Source organism: Ischnura elegans, chromosome 12, assembly GCF_921293095.1.
Source record: "Ischnura elegans chromosome 12, ioIscEleg1.1, whole genome shotgun sequence".
Classification (NCBI taxonomy): Eukaryota; Metazoa; Arthropoda; class Insecta; order Odonata; family Coenagrionidae; genus Ischnura; species Ischnura elegans.
The window spans coordinates 61,225,241-61,237,871 of record NC_060257.1 but is presented as its reverse complement, the minus strand read 5'-3'; the positions used below and the strand labels follow the sequence as shown (position 1 = coordinate 61,237,871).

At 41.1% G+C, this 12,631-nt stretch overlaps 1 long non-coding RNA gene across 1 annotated transcript in view; it reads left to right on the top strand.

The window, feature by feature from the left end:
• LOC124169503 overlaps positions 1 to 6,918 on the top strand; it is a 54,443-nt gene extending 47,525 nt beyond the window's left edge. The window contains exon 4 of the long non-coding RNA XR_006867142.1: positions 6,618 to 6,918. This is a non-coding gene — a long non-coding RNA (uncharacterized LOC124169503). The remainder of the gene's footprint in view (positions 1 to 6,617) is intronic.
• The last annotated feature ends 5,713 nt before the right edge of the window (positions 6,919 to 12,631 follow it).

Below are 12,631 nucleotides of genomic sequence, written 5' to 3'. Positions count from 1 at the left end.
TGCGGCTCCATATTTCCTCCGATATCAATGACACTGCCGCTCCCGTGTCTATTAGTATCTCGACGGGGATCCCCGAAACGGATCCGCGCACCAGGGGCACTGACTCAGACAATATCGTCCAAATTTCCTTTACTCCGCGTCCTCCGACGCCCTCGAGCGGTGAAGTAGTGTCTCGGGTTCCTTTTTTGTCTGCGGCCGAGAAGGTTACCGTCTCCTCGGCCTCCCATCGTTTCCCGAGAAGGAAAGCCGTGGGCATTCGGCCCTCAGATGGCCCTCCTCGCCGCACATCCAACAGCGCGGCCGATCTCTGCGCCTCACACTGGCATTAGGGCGCCGCCTCTCCGGAGCGGGAGCGGGGCCGTGGTCCTCACCACTCGACATAACCATCCCTCGTAAAAATTGCAACACCTCTCTCATTGTCTCTGAGTTCTGTGTCAACGCGGCCTCCACTCTGTCCTCGCGACCGCACCCCCGACTCTCCACACCGATTTCCTGTGACCTGACGAGCGTCGCCGGCGCCAACGCATTCACTCCCCTGGTGGATGACTCGGCGAAATGGATTGCCTCCATCTCGATTGCAACGCCGATTGCTTCTTCGAGGCTAGCAGGTCTCGCCTGCTTCACCCACACCCGAATGTTCCGGTCGAGCCCATCGAGGAAGCGGTCGCGCACTACGGCCTTTCTCGCATCCTCGGGCCAGGAAGGGTATGCGCGCCGAGCAAGGCGCCCGAGGTCCGTGGCAAAGGCGGCGATGTCTTCTCCGGGGTTGCGCGCCCTTTGGACGAATCGCGCCTTCTCCTTCTCGCTCGCTTCCCTTGGGTTGAAGCGCCGCCCCAATGCCTCCCGCGCCTTTGCATAGCTCCCACGGTTTTCCTCCGGCAGATCACGAAACGCCGAGAGAGCGTTTCCTGTGAGGCAGAGTCTCAGATAGAGCGTCTTCTGCTCCTCAGGCCATTTATTTATTTCCGCCACTGTCTCAAATTGGAAGACCCAGTCTTCCCACTCCTCCGCACCACTAAACTTCTCCGGCATCACCATACCCGCCATGGCTGCCGCCGCCGAACCGCACGCAAAATCTCAGGATCGAGAACACAATCCTACCGACTGCGCCAATGTAGCGCCGGTTCGCAGGAGAAGGATATTCAAAATAACGTTCGCTCACTTCGAGGTTCAAACCACAACTCCTTTATTCTCTCTCTTTTACAACGGGCCCCAAAAGCCCTTCTCCCGTCGAGGGCTTCACGCCCCCACCTCCTGGGTTTCCCCAAGAGTCCATGTCCTGAGTAGCGGACAGCGCTCCGCTACAGCTACATTTTGTGAAATGCCACATGAATAAAGAGAAAGTTGTTTACAACCTACTATCCAGATACCTTGGGCTCTCCTGCTTAATATTCACTCTCGGTCATGACAAAACACTGTCGTGATCTCGGGGTCAAGATGGCCGCTTGGCGTTGTAGGGTCGAGTTTTTCTTCCCCCCGCCTCCGCGACCGTGGGCCATGCCCCGTCTCGATTTCACGCGTCGCGGCGGAAATGTCAATTTGAGGGTCCGCCTAAAAGCTCTGTGTCCTCGGGAGAGTTTTCCCTGCCGAGCTAATGTATATCTCGGTTATGGCGGCGTTATCACCTTCGGTGGCTTAATGCTCGTTCCGCGATGCCCACTCAGGTCGTCCGACTATATCTCCCGGTCGTATCGTGGAGATGAGAGGGCCGATGACGTCAAATGCTGGCGTGGAAGTCAATAGTCCGGCACTCCGAAGGTGATGGATGTTCCGTGCAATGTATTTATCCTTATCATTCAACAAACATTTCATTCATCATGGAGTTCATTCATCATGGTGATGTTGCAGGTATCTGCTTGTCACGCTCATAGAGTTTATGTTATTATAGGAAGCTTCACTAGGTAGCAATAGCAGTCCTAATGTGTTATTGAAATAAGACATTGCAATATTCCCACTTTTTATTGTTACACAACGCGTTTCGTCGTTACAAACAACGTTATAAAGTGTGATGTCAACAAACGTTACCAAGTGTGAACACTTGGTAATGTTGTTTGTAACGACGAAACGCGTTGTGTAATAATAAAACTCAGTGGAAATATTGCAATGTCTTATTTTAATAATATTAAGAACTTCCACCGTATTGCGCCCAACATCATACAAGATGTCCTAATGTGTACCTGGTCCCAGCGCATTAAATCGTACTCTAACTTTTATAATATAATACTCGCTGCGCTGCGCGCGCTCGTTAAGGGGCTCCGCCCCTTAAAAACCCCGGTTCCGGCTTCGCCGTCCACATTTGTGATCGTTCGAAGTATTTAGTTTGAATAATCTCACCTCAGCTAGGGGCCGGCTTCGCCGGCCAAGGGGTAGGGAAGCGCCTTACTCATTCCTCGGAACGGCTTCGCCGTTCCTCGCTGCGAGGCGGCTCCGCCGCCCAGGGGTTGAGTGTGCCCCCCCGGGGCTACCCCGCGGCATAGCCGCCCAGAGGGCGAGGGCACTTCGGAACATTTTCCCCGTTATTCGTTTATAATATTTTTACTTTAATTTAATTTTTACGTTACTAATAATTTACTTTTATAATATAATATTATGATTATTTAATGTCTCGGGAATAGCATAAGTTGATATTATTTTTTTTTAAATTTGTGACCTTGTTGTTTTGGCTCATTTTTCGCTGTAGAATTTTTTATCCGTTTAGTTTAAAATGTAAGAGTTTTTTGTGTTTGTATCAAATACGGCTTGGTGTATAGCTCCATTTGCATTTTTTACTTAGGTTTCATGCATTTGTTATGCTTAGTTATGTCATGAAATGGAAAAAAATATTCATGTAAATTTCAAAAAATTTCTTCCAATTTATTCGCTCGCAAGATTCCTATGAATTATTTTATTTCCGTGCCGGAACACGACGTTTTTTTAAAATACACATGTACTTGGTTTTCTTTTATTTTACCATGTTGATATCGTAGACTCATTCTTTCAATTCAAGCCTTGTTTTTAATCGGATTTTTAGAATTTCGAATCGCCGGTGGTAATCAATAAATTGTGTATAATTATCCCGGTTGTGAATCTGGGTTTTAGTGGGGAACTTCAGCCCTGTTCAGAAAAAAACTTAACTCAGCGTAACTTGAGGTAATATTACTCAGAACTAGATGTGACATATACCCCAAATCACAGCTCAGAACGTGTGTTAGGTGTGAAGTCGATTTAAGAGAACTCGCGATAGCTAGTATGGTTGTCGGTAGGCATTGCTACTTACATCCCTGTTATGGCTAATTTTAAGAGGAGTTTGCGTTTTTCTCCACTATAGAGCATTCCTGGTCGAGTAAAGTCGCGTTAAGTTGTTGTGAAAGAGTGCACATTCTTCTCAAGTTTACAACTCCTTTGTTAAGGCAAGTTAAGTTGTTGTGAAAAAGGCCTAAGTAGGTCTCCCAAGTTAGCGTGAATTAGTACGGCATAACGCATTTACGCGCATATTCTCAAAGTATAATTTTGTTAACATATCCTCCAGCATCATGAATTTGGCCTGAGAACGGCATCACGCACGCATATACGTGATCTCTTACGATTTCCTCGCCTGCTTCTAACCGTGTTTATAGTATTTTAAAGCCATATTTAAATTATCCTGATTTTAGAGGCTGAACTTTCATTTAAGCGCGAGCTGCTTAGCAATAATTAGAAAGAAAAAAGATTTTCCGTCTCAAAGCAGTACATGCGCACGGTTGTAAATTTTTAAATACCTCCCTGAGAGAACACATTCCACAGTATATGCTGAATATACGTATAAAATTGGCATAATCCATACTGTAGAGGAAACTAGTCTACAGTACACAAGAAATATACATATAAAACCTAGCAACATTGTTGCAACAATGCGTATATTTCACAGGAAATGTCCCTGCACGTTACTTATAACGTATACAGATATATCATGTAAACCGTATACAAAATACGTATGCTGTATCACAGTGGTGTACCTATGGGAGGATTAAGGGATAGACCCCCCCCGCAGAAAAAAATCATTTAAAACTCTTGTCTAGTTTTTAAATATTATAACTGCATCTACTTAAAGTTAAAGATCATTCATTAATATCATGTCAGTGAGACAAGTCATTGAATACCGTCCGGTGACCAACCTCCGGACCTCTCGTTGCCTGGGAGGAGAAGAGCCAAATATTTTTTCATGGCGAACTTCTTCCTTGGTGTTTATACATGTTCCGTGTGTTCTCGTGATTTACAGAGAAGGACTTTCATTAGCGAAATTGAATTTTTCTTTTCCTGGCAAAAGTAATTGGTGTAACTTAATTAGTAGTCGACCGGGAATATATGCTTGGGATTGATGCTGTTGAAGTGTGACGAAGAAGGTTGCGTGTCGTTTATATTTTGGTTTAAGAATAGACAATTAAGTGGGTCATTCTCACGCAACCGTGCAAAATTATGCCCAGGGACTGCGATACATAAACCAAAACCGGTTAATCAAAAATAAGTTGCTTAAGTTCAAAACTCCTTCCGTCGGGTGGGACGTTAAACCGTAGTCCCCTTGGCGCCTTTCATTAAGAGAATGCTAATACCGACCCCTGGTTTTACTCCACCCTTCCTTCCCTGTGGTACATACGACCTATGAAGTGTGTAATCTGCTCTGAATATCCTCCTACCTTAAAATACTATACCGATTTGTGGCGCGCTCATCCTCCGCCCAAAACCGCGAGATCTCGTCCTATTTCGGCCACGTGTATTGTATTTTACTTCGAAACAGTATACCAGTCGCAGCAGTATGGTGCTGTTTTAGTTCTAGGACGACCTAATAACTAATTATTACGGTTGGTTTGGCTACCTGCCAGCATATCGCTGTTCCTTTTCCATTAGCACAGGTTACTTTTTCTGTTCTGAATACCCCTTGTTTTATACGGTTTATGCTCGCAGTGGGTCCGTCATCACAGTCAGCAATGCAATCGATTTTAGGGAATCATATTAAAACACTGATTTATGTAGGATGATTTGGTGGTTATCATACATTAGCCGTATGGCTAAACCCTTCCGAGCAGAGAACGTGAGGATCTAAATGGAAATCCGCTCTCTTTTTTATTGCCATATTGTCACAAATATGTTGTTGGAGGTTGAGTTCAACTAACCCACTTGCTAGTTTATTATTGACGCTGTAAAAATAATCCCTTGTTTCAGTAAGAGAAGGTTGCAAAACGGAATTCCAATATGGACGCATACTCTCTGAAAATAAGTCACATGTGTAAAGGCCTGTTAACACGGTACATTAACACGTACGAGTTAATGTACGTTTGCGTGAATGATTTTTGTGGACCGGAACATGTACGAATGCATGAACCAAATTAGAACAGGCTCTTTTTTCCGTTCATGCATTCGCACAAGTTGGGTGGTTACACGGTGCATTTTCTCATTCATTCACGCGTTCATACATTTAGACAGAAACCCTTACGTGTTAATGTATCGTGGAACCAGATCTTAATAGAAGCGCGGATATTAGAATATAGGATCCTCAAGTCGGCCTCTAAATTTGTTGTCATCCACTGCGCATTTAAATGGGTTGACAAAAGCCAACACTCGCGTCGCTGACGGACAAAGTGATCCGAGTATCGCGGGAAAATAAGGTAAAATTAGGGGACTCCACCAAAATTTATATACATGATGCAGGCTGGTGCTGGGCCGCCTTGACGCACCCCGTTGCGCCCTCCAGCCAGGAAATCTTTGGCGCCCTACCGCTCCGAAACTGACAAACTGTACCAACATTGAGCATTCAACTTGATTTCAATGACGTTTCATTTACCAGCATTATTTTTACCGTCTTGAGTAAGTAAAATAATAATTTAAAGTAATATAACTCTTAATATAAGACACGGTCTCAGGCGTTATTCTGTGGAATTGTTTCATTGTTGAAAGAAATAAAATAACTTTTTTTTATTCCACACCTTATTTTAAATAGTACGACCCGGGTTTCAACATCTACTGATGATAACACTAGATGTTGAAACCCGGGTCGTACTATTTAAAATAAAGTGTGGGATAAAACAAAGTTATTTTATTTCATTCAACATTAATATAACTCATTCTGGATCATTCCGGTAGTCCTCCACCTGCATTATGCCGGCGCTCTGGCCATGGTCCTCCACCGCCCTAAAGGCCGTTTTACACGGTACACGGATTTGCGCAATCAGACGTACGTGCGAAGGCGCAATCAAAATTGCGTCGTGTAAAGCGGTGAATTGCTAGAACACATGCGAGAATGCGTGGATGCGAGACGGCAAAATAGCCCCTGTTCTAATTTCGTCCATGCATTCGCGCAATTCCATTTTAGAAATTAATGCAGCTCTAACCTGCGCAATTCCGTGCCACGTGTAAAACGGCCTTAAGAAGGGGTCCAGCACGGGCCTGAATGATGAGATCTATCAAATGCACAACTTTTCAATGCTATTCATTGAAATTACAAGTATTTTACTTTACTTTTACTCTTGTTTTATTTTATCTGGCTCGGGTGAGGCCACAATCCGGCCCCCTCTTCCCCGAGCCAGGGCTCTTTTACATAGGTAATTAAGTTCATTCTTACAGTACAAAATATGATATCGGTATGTATTATTTTCTTCTTTCAGTACATTTGGTTCATCTCCTTGGACATTCAACGGCCATTGGATGTCGATCTGGTCAACTCTATTCTTTACTTCATTCGAGTTCATGTCAGGAAGTACAGCATATACGATATGTACATGAAAAAAAATAAATTGAAGCAATATAAAAAAAAATCAAATACCTTGAATATACATAAAAAATAGGCTGCATTCTTACCAATCAGTGAGGGACATGAATAAAAATCAGATGCTTTAAAAGTTGGTATAAAAACGTTAAAACATTATAATATTCTGGTAATCAGAATTGAAAATTTAAAAGAAGTCAAAAAAGGACATTTTAAAATCAACTGATTTTAACAATATAAAGTTTTTTTTTTAAATAAAATAATTGAAGATATGTTGTCAGCAACTTCTTTGGTGAGTGTTGAAGGAATAAAAAAAACTAAGCCACGGTGAAATTGAGATCAATCGAAGATAAAATTATTCAGCTAAAATAAATACTCAGGTAGGTACCTAAAACTGATTTAAAATGCAATAAAAATGTAAAAATGGAGGTGTATAAAAATGTACCACTACTGTTACAATTCCATATGGAGTCGGTGTATAGAGCCGTAAAAAGCATTATACTGCAAAATATTGAAAAAAAAGCGGATCGCACTGCACTCGTCACCGCGCCGCGGACATTTTTGAAAACAGATAAATTAACTAACGCGACCGAAAACAGAAATAAGCTTTATATGGGATGGAATTGGGCATCCTATATTAATTCCCCTAGAGTAGAAGCAATGGCAACGAGAAGGTGATTTTTTTAACCTTCCTCCATCCAAAATCTTGCTAGCTTGGAAGATGCTATTCCTTTTTCATCATCATCATTATTAGTCAACAATCCGAAGATTGGTGTGACACAGCTCTCCATACCTCTCTCCTATCCGCAAGCCGATGCATTTCTTTATTCAATTTTTTTCATTTCCACACCACCGAATATAGCTCATATCGGCCATTTTATATCGGGGTATTCAACAAATTTAAAAATTGTGCGTACACGAACAACCATACCCTAGATAGAGGAAACCAAACCCGGCCTCGAACCCGCGACCTCTTGTTTGGCGGCTGAGGACTTTACTCCACCGCCACCGGGGCCGGGAACATTCATTCTTTTGCATCCTTTGTAACCTGTCCTATGTAACTTATTCGAAGCCGTCCCTTGCCCTCTTCCCTTCCACCTACGATTGTTTTCATTGGGCCATCTCGTGCCATAATGTGGCCAACTAAGTTGTCCCGTCTTCTCCTTAAGGTATTTAGATGACATATCTTTTCACCCACTCTTATTAGTACTTCCTCGTTACTTACACGGTCAATCCATTCTATCTTTATAATTCTTCGGTAGCACCACATTTCGAATGCTTTCACTCTTGACTTCTCCGCTGCCATCAACGTCCAAGCCTCGCTTTCTATCCGAGCTTTCCAAGCTCACCATCTTTTTTATCTAGTTTATTCATAGAAAATGAATCACACATGGGTATCATCTCTTTACCGCCCGTTGTAGCCGTATTACCGCGGGTTTGTTTGAGAAAATAGTCCACCAAAATATTTGGCAGGATTACTTGAGACAACCATTTGAGCGATATGTTTAAACACATTCAAAATCGCAAGCAGAAAATGTTATGGTCGGAAATGGGCTAAGTAACTATTCCTAAACATGTGTATGTAATAAATGTACCCCTTGACCATACCTTGATGTAGTTGTACATAACATAGATTGAGTTAAATGCAATATCATGGATTTCGGAATGAGCCACGCACGTTAATTAATTTCAGTTGAATTTTCATCATTCAAGGACGGAAATATAATAACCCTTTAATAATAATGGAACTTTATGAACGGAAAATCCAAATTAGAGCTTTCCTGAAATGGAAAACTTTCTTCATTTAGCATGAAGGGAAATGGGAACTTGTCTGGTTCACTGCCATGTTTTAGATTTCCGTATTTAACTCGTGTCAGATTAATTATCCCCGCCCCGAGTTTTTTTTTACAGAAGCGTAGGGTTCTTTTTCCTTTGCAACTGTGGAAATGAATTTTTATGTCTGTCGTCCTTATTGTAGGGCTGCCGAGGATTTATCTCTGGAATATTCGCGGATAACGTTTTTCCCGTATTCGCAGATAACGCTGCGCCACTCTTTCGCTGACTTAGTCTGTAGGGCTTTACTGTGTTGATGAACCAAGGAAACTGGCTCTGTTTTAATAATAACTTCATGTTTCCTATATCCATGAATTTTCTAGGTGGTTAAAAATTCCATACGTCCGTTGAAGAGTATACATTATAATATTCATAAGAATGATATTGTTATTCCTCCTAAAAATTCATTCCGCCTCGTTTATACTAGATTCTTATATCCGATCTTTCATTTCAATACTACGAGGAGTGTTTTTAAAGTAAGTACCGTTTTGACATAAAAAAACAATAAGTAAATTTTTTCCAAAAATAATTTATTCACTTGAAAGGCCATACTTTACTCTACTTTTCTACATAATTCCGATTACTATTGAGGCATTTATCGTATCTTGGGACCAGCTTTTGTATGCCATCGTCAAAGAAGCTTGCCGCCTGATTAGACAACCACTGCTTCACGGTCGTTTTCACTTCGGCATCATCGGAATGGCGCTGACCCGCCAGATGCTTCTTCAAGTGCATAAACAAATGTTAGTCACTCGGCGCTAGATCGGGACTGTATGGAGGGTGGTTTAATTGTTCCCAGCCAAAAGAAGTGATAAGGTCTTGTGTTCGATTTGCTGTGTGTGGACGGGCATTATCGTGGAGCAAAACGGCACCTGCACTCAGCATGCCACGCCTTTTGTTTTGAATAGCGCGGCGCAGTTTTTGTGAAGTCGCACAGTACGCTGTTGCATTGATTCTGTCGCCGCAAGTCAAAAAATCGACCAGCAACACACCCTTAATGGCGGGACACACATTTACACGACCATGGTTTCAACGTTAGACGTCATCATCAGGTGAACTTTACAGAGGTCCATCACATCCTTTTATACTAGATATTTATTTCCTGGGCCAATGACATGACGAACTCATCGGCCTCTCTCCCACCTGAACCCTCCCCTCCTATACCTGCCGTAAGGGAGCCTCCTCCCCCTAACTTTTTCTACCATATGACCAAGTTATTTCCCCCTCCCTCATCTCTGTTGACCAATCCGTTCAACCTAGTTACCTTCCTCCCTTCCCCGCCTAGCCTGGTATAAAAGGATGTGATGGACTCTGTAGAGTTCATCTGATGATGACGTCTAACGTTGAAACCGTGGTCGTGTAAATGTGTGAATAAATATTCATGTGAAAGCACAAAGTTCTTCCTTTTAATTTTATTAAAGAATCGCTTTCACAAAGTTACGCCTCAAACAATCAATACCACAAACGTTTCCGAATCGCAATGACGCGGTTCCACCGTCTCAATAGAGTCCCTAAATGTTTTCTGTCACCTCTATATTTGTATTTCGTTATCTTCTGAATTTATAATTTAGTTGTAATCTTTGTAAAATCGTAGTCGTTTCCAACACGCAGAGTCTGCTATCTACATGTGTCCATTGAAAGTTTCCGTCCATTTCTAGATAGATTTGCCAGAAGATACCAAACAAAGCCTTTTCTAATGACAGGGGCGAGAGCTGTATGTGAGGTACGAAGTACATTTCTCAGCCATAACCTCAGAGATTCACAATTCTCATATCAAAACAACAGCATCGCTACGATCCCGTTGAAATTTTCTAATTGTTAAATTCAATGTTCAAAAATCATAGCATTGGATGCTCTTTTCCTTAATTGCCATCGATGAAGGAAGGCGAAAACCAGATGGGCGTCTTGAAATTGTGGTATTTTGTTGTTCCATTTCTGGAGGGAAAGTAAGGATAATATCAGAAGCTTAAAAGACATGTATCAAGGTCCGAGCACCATTTTTTGTAATTACTCTTAAATAATAAATAATCTTACGAGAAGTTTAAAAAATTTTCAAACACCTCTACTCTGTAATAGAACCGAATCAGAACAATTTTTTTTAAGAGTTGAAATTCATTTTGTTTCGTAGTACACCTTTGAGGCAATATATAGTTGGGTACTTACAGGTTAAATCGTAGCCAATATCAGTTGTTGCGAGGGGTCAATACCTCGAGCGTTGTCAAGCCACACTGGGGGTCTGTTAAATACGTTCAATCGTTTATATTATCGATTGAAAAATAACGACATATTTTTTCCTTTTATATAAGTTGAAATGTACTTAGGGTCTGTTGAAGAGGTTCGATATTCTATGTAATCATATACTGTTATAAATCCGAATTAGGACTCATTTCTATATTTTTCTATAAGATGATATCTAGAAATTGGTATTTTCCACCTTTACAAAATTTATTACGTTCTAGATTTCAATGTTACTAAATCATCTCTACGGTACAAATGGTATCTTAAATATGATGTAGTAACATTTAAGCCTTGGTCGTAATACATTTTATGATCGTGGAAAATTGCAAGTATATATTTCAATATAAAAAAAGGCCACTCCATCACGCTTGTCTCATCGGGTTTCATTTTTAAGATGGCATTATCTTCGTTATATAGTGATTACCTTTTTGGAAATATCTAGTGGGATACAGGTTTGATCATAGCAAATATCAGTGGTTGTCAAGGGGTCAATACCTCAAGTGTTGTCAAAGCCACTGTTAGTCTGTTGAAGAGGTTTCATCGTCTATATAATCATCAATTGTAAAACAACCGAATCAAGCTCATTTTATGTTTTTCTATTAGTTAACACTTACTTCGTTTTATGGTGAAAATGCACCATTTAGGCAATATCTAGTTGGTTACAGCTTTGATCGTGGCAAATATCAGTTGTTGTCAGGGGTCAATACCTCTAGTGTTGTCAAAGCGCTGGTGATCTGTTGAAGAGGTTTCATCGTCTATATAATGATCAAATGTACAAGAACCGAAGTTGGCTAATTTTTTTGTATTAGTTGACATTTACTTCGTTTTGTTGTGCAAAGGCACCTTTTAGGCAATATCTAATTGGTTCCAGGTTCGATCATGGCAATTAAACAGTTGTTTTCAGGGGTCAATACCTGGAATGCCGTCAAAGCACTGTTGGTCTTTTGAAGAGGCTTCATCGTTTATGTCATCAACAATTGTAAAACAACCCAATTAAACTCGTTTTTATTTTTCTATTAGTTGGAATTTACTTCTTTTTGTACAACGTACAAAGGCAGTTTTGGGGCAAAATCTATTAGGATACAGGTTTTATCATAGCAAATATCAGTTGTTTTCAGGGGTCAATACCTCGAGTGTTGTCAAAGCACTGTTGGTCTTTTGAAAAGGTTTCATCGTTTATATCATCATCATTTGTAAAAGAACCGAATTAAACTCGTTTTTATTTTTTATTAGTTGGAATTTACTTCTCTTTGTATGTACAAAGGCATCTTTGGGGCAAAATCTGGTATGATACAGCTTTGATCGTAGAAAATATCAGTTGTTTTCAGGGGTCAATACCTCGAGTGTTGTGTGTAGAAGAGGTTTTATCGTCCATATAATGATCAAATTTAAAAAAAGAGCCGAAGTTGGCTCATTTTTATTTTTCTATTAGTCGGCATTTACTTGTAATTACAGTGCAAAGGCACCTTTTAGGCAATATCAACTAGTTGGCTCCAGGTTTGATCATGATAAAGTTGTTTTCAGGGGTCAATACCTCGAGTGTTGCCAAAGCAGTGGTGGTCTGTTAAAGAGGGACATCGTCTATATAGTGATCAATTGTAAAAGATCCGAATTAAGGTCAATTTTTATTTTTTTGTTAGTTGGTGCTTACTTCTTGGTTTTATAGTGCAAAGGCACCTTTTAGGAAATATCTAGTTGGTTCCAGCTTTGGTCGTGGCAAATATCAGTTGTTTTCAGGGGTCAATACCTCGAGTGTTGCCAAAGCAGTGGTGGTCTGTTAAAGAGGATATTTTTTTGCTAGTTGGTGCTTACTTCTTGGTTTTATAGTGCAAAGGCACCTTT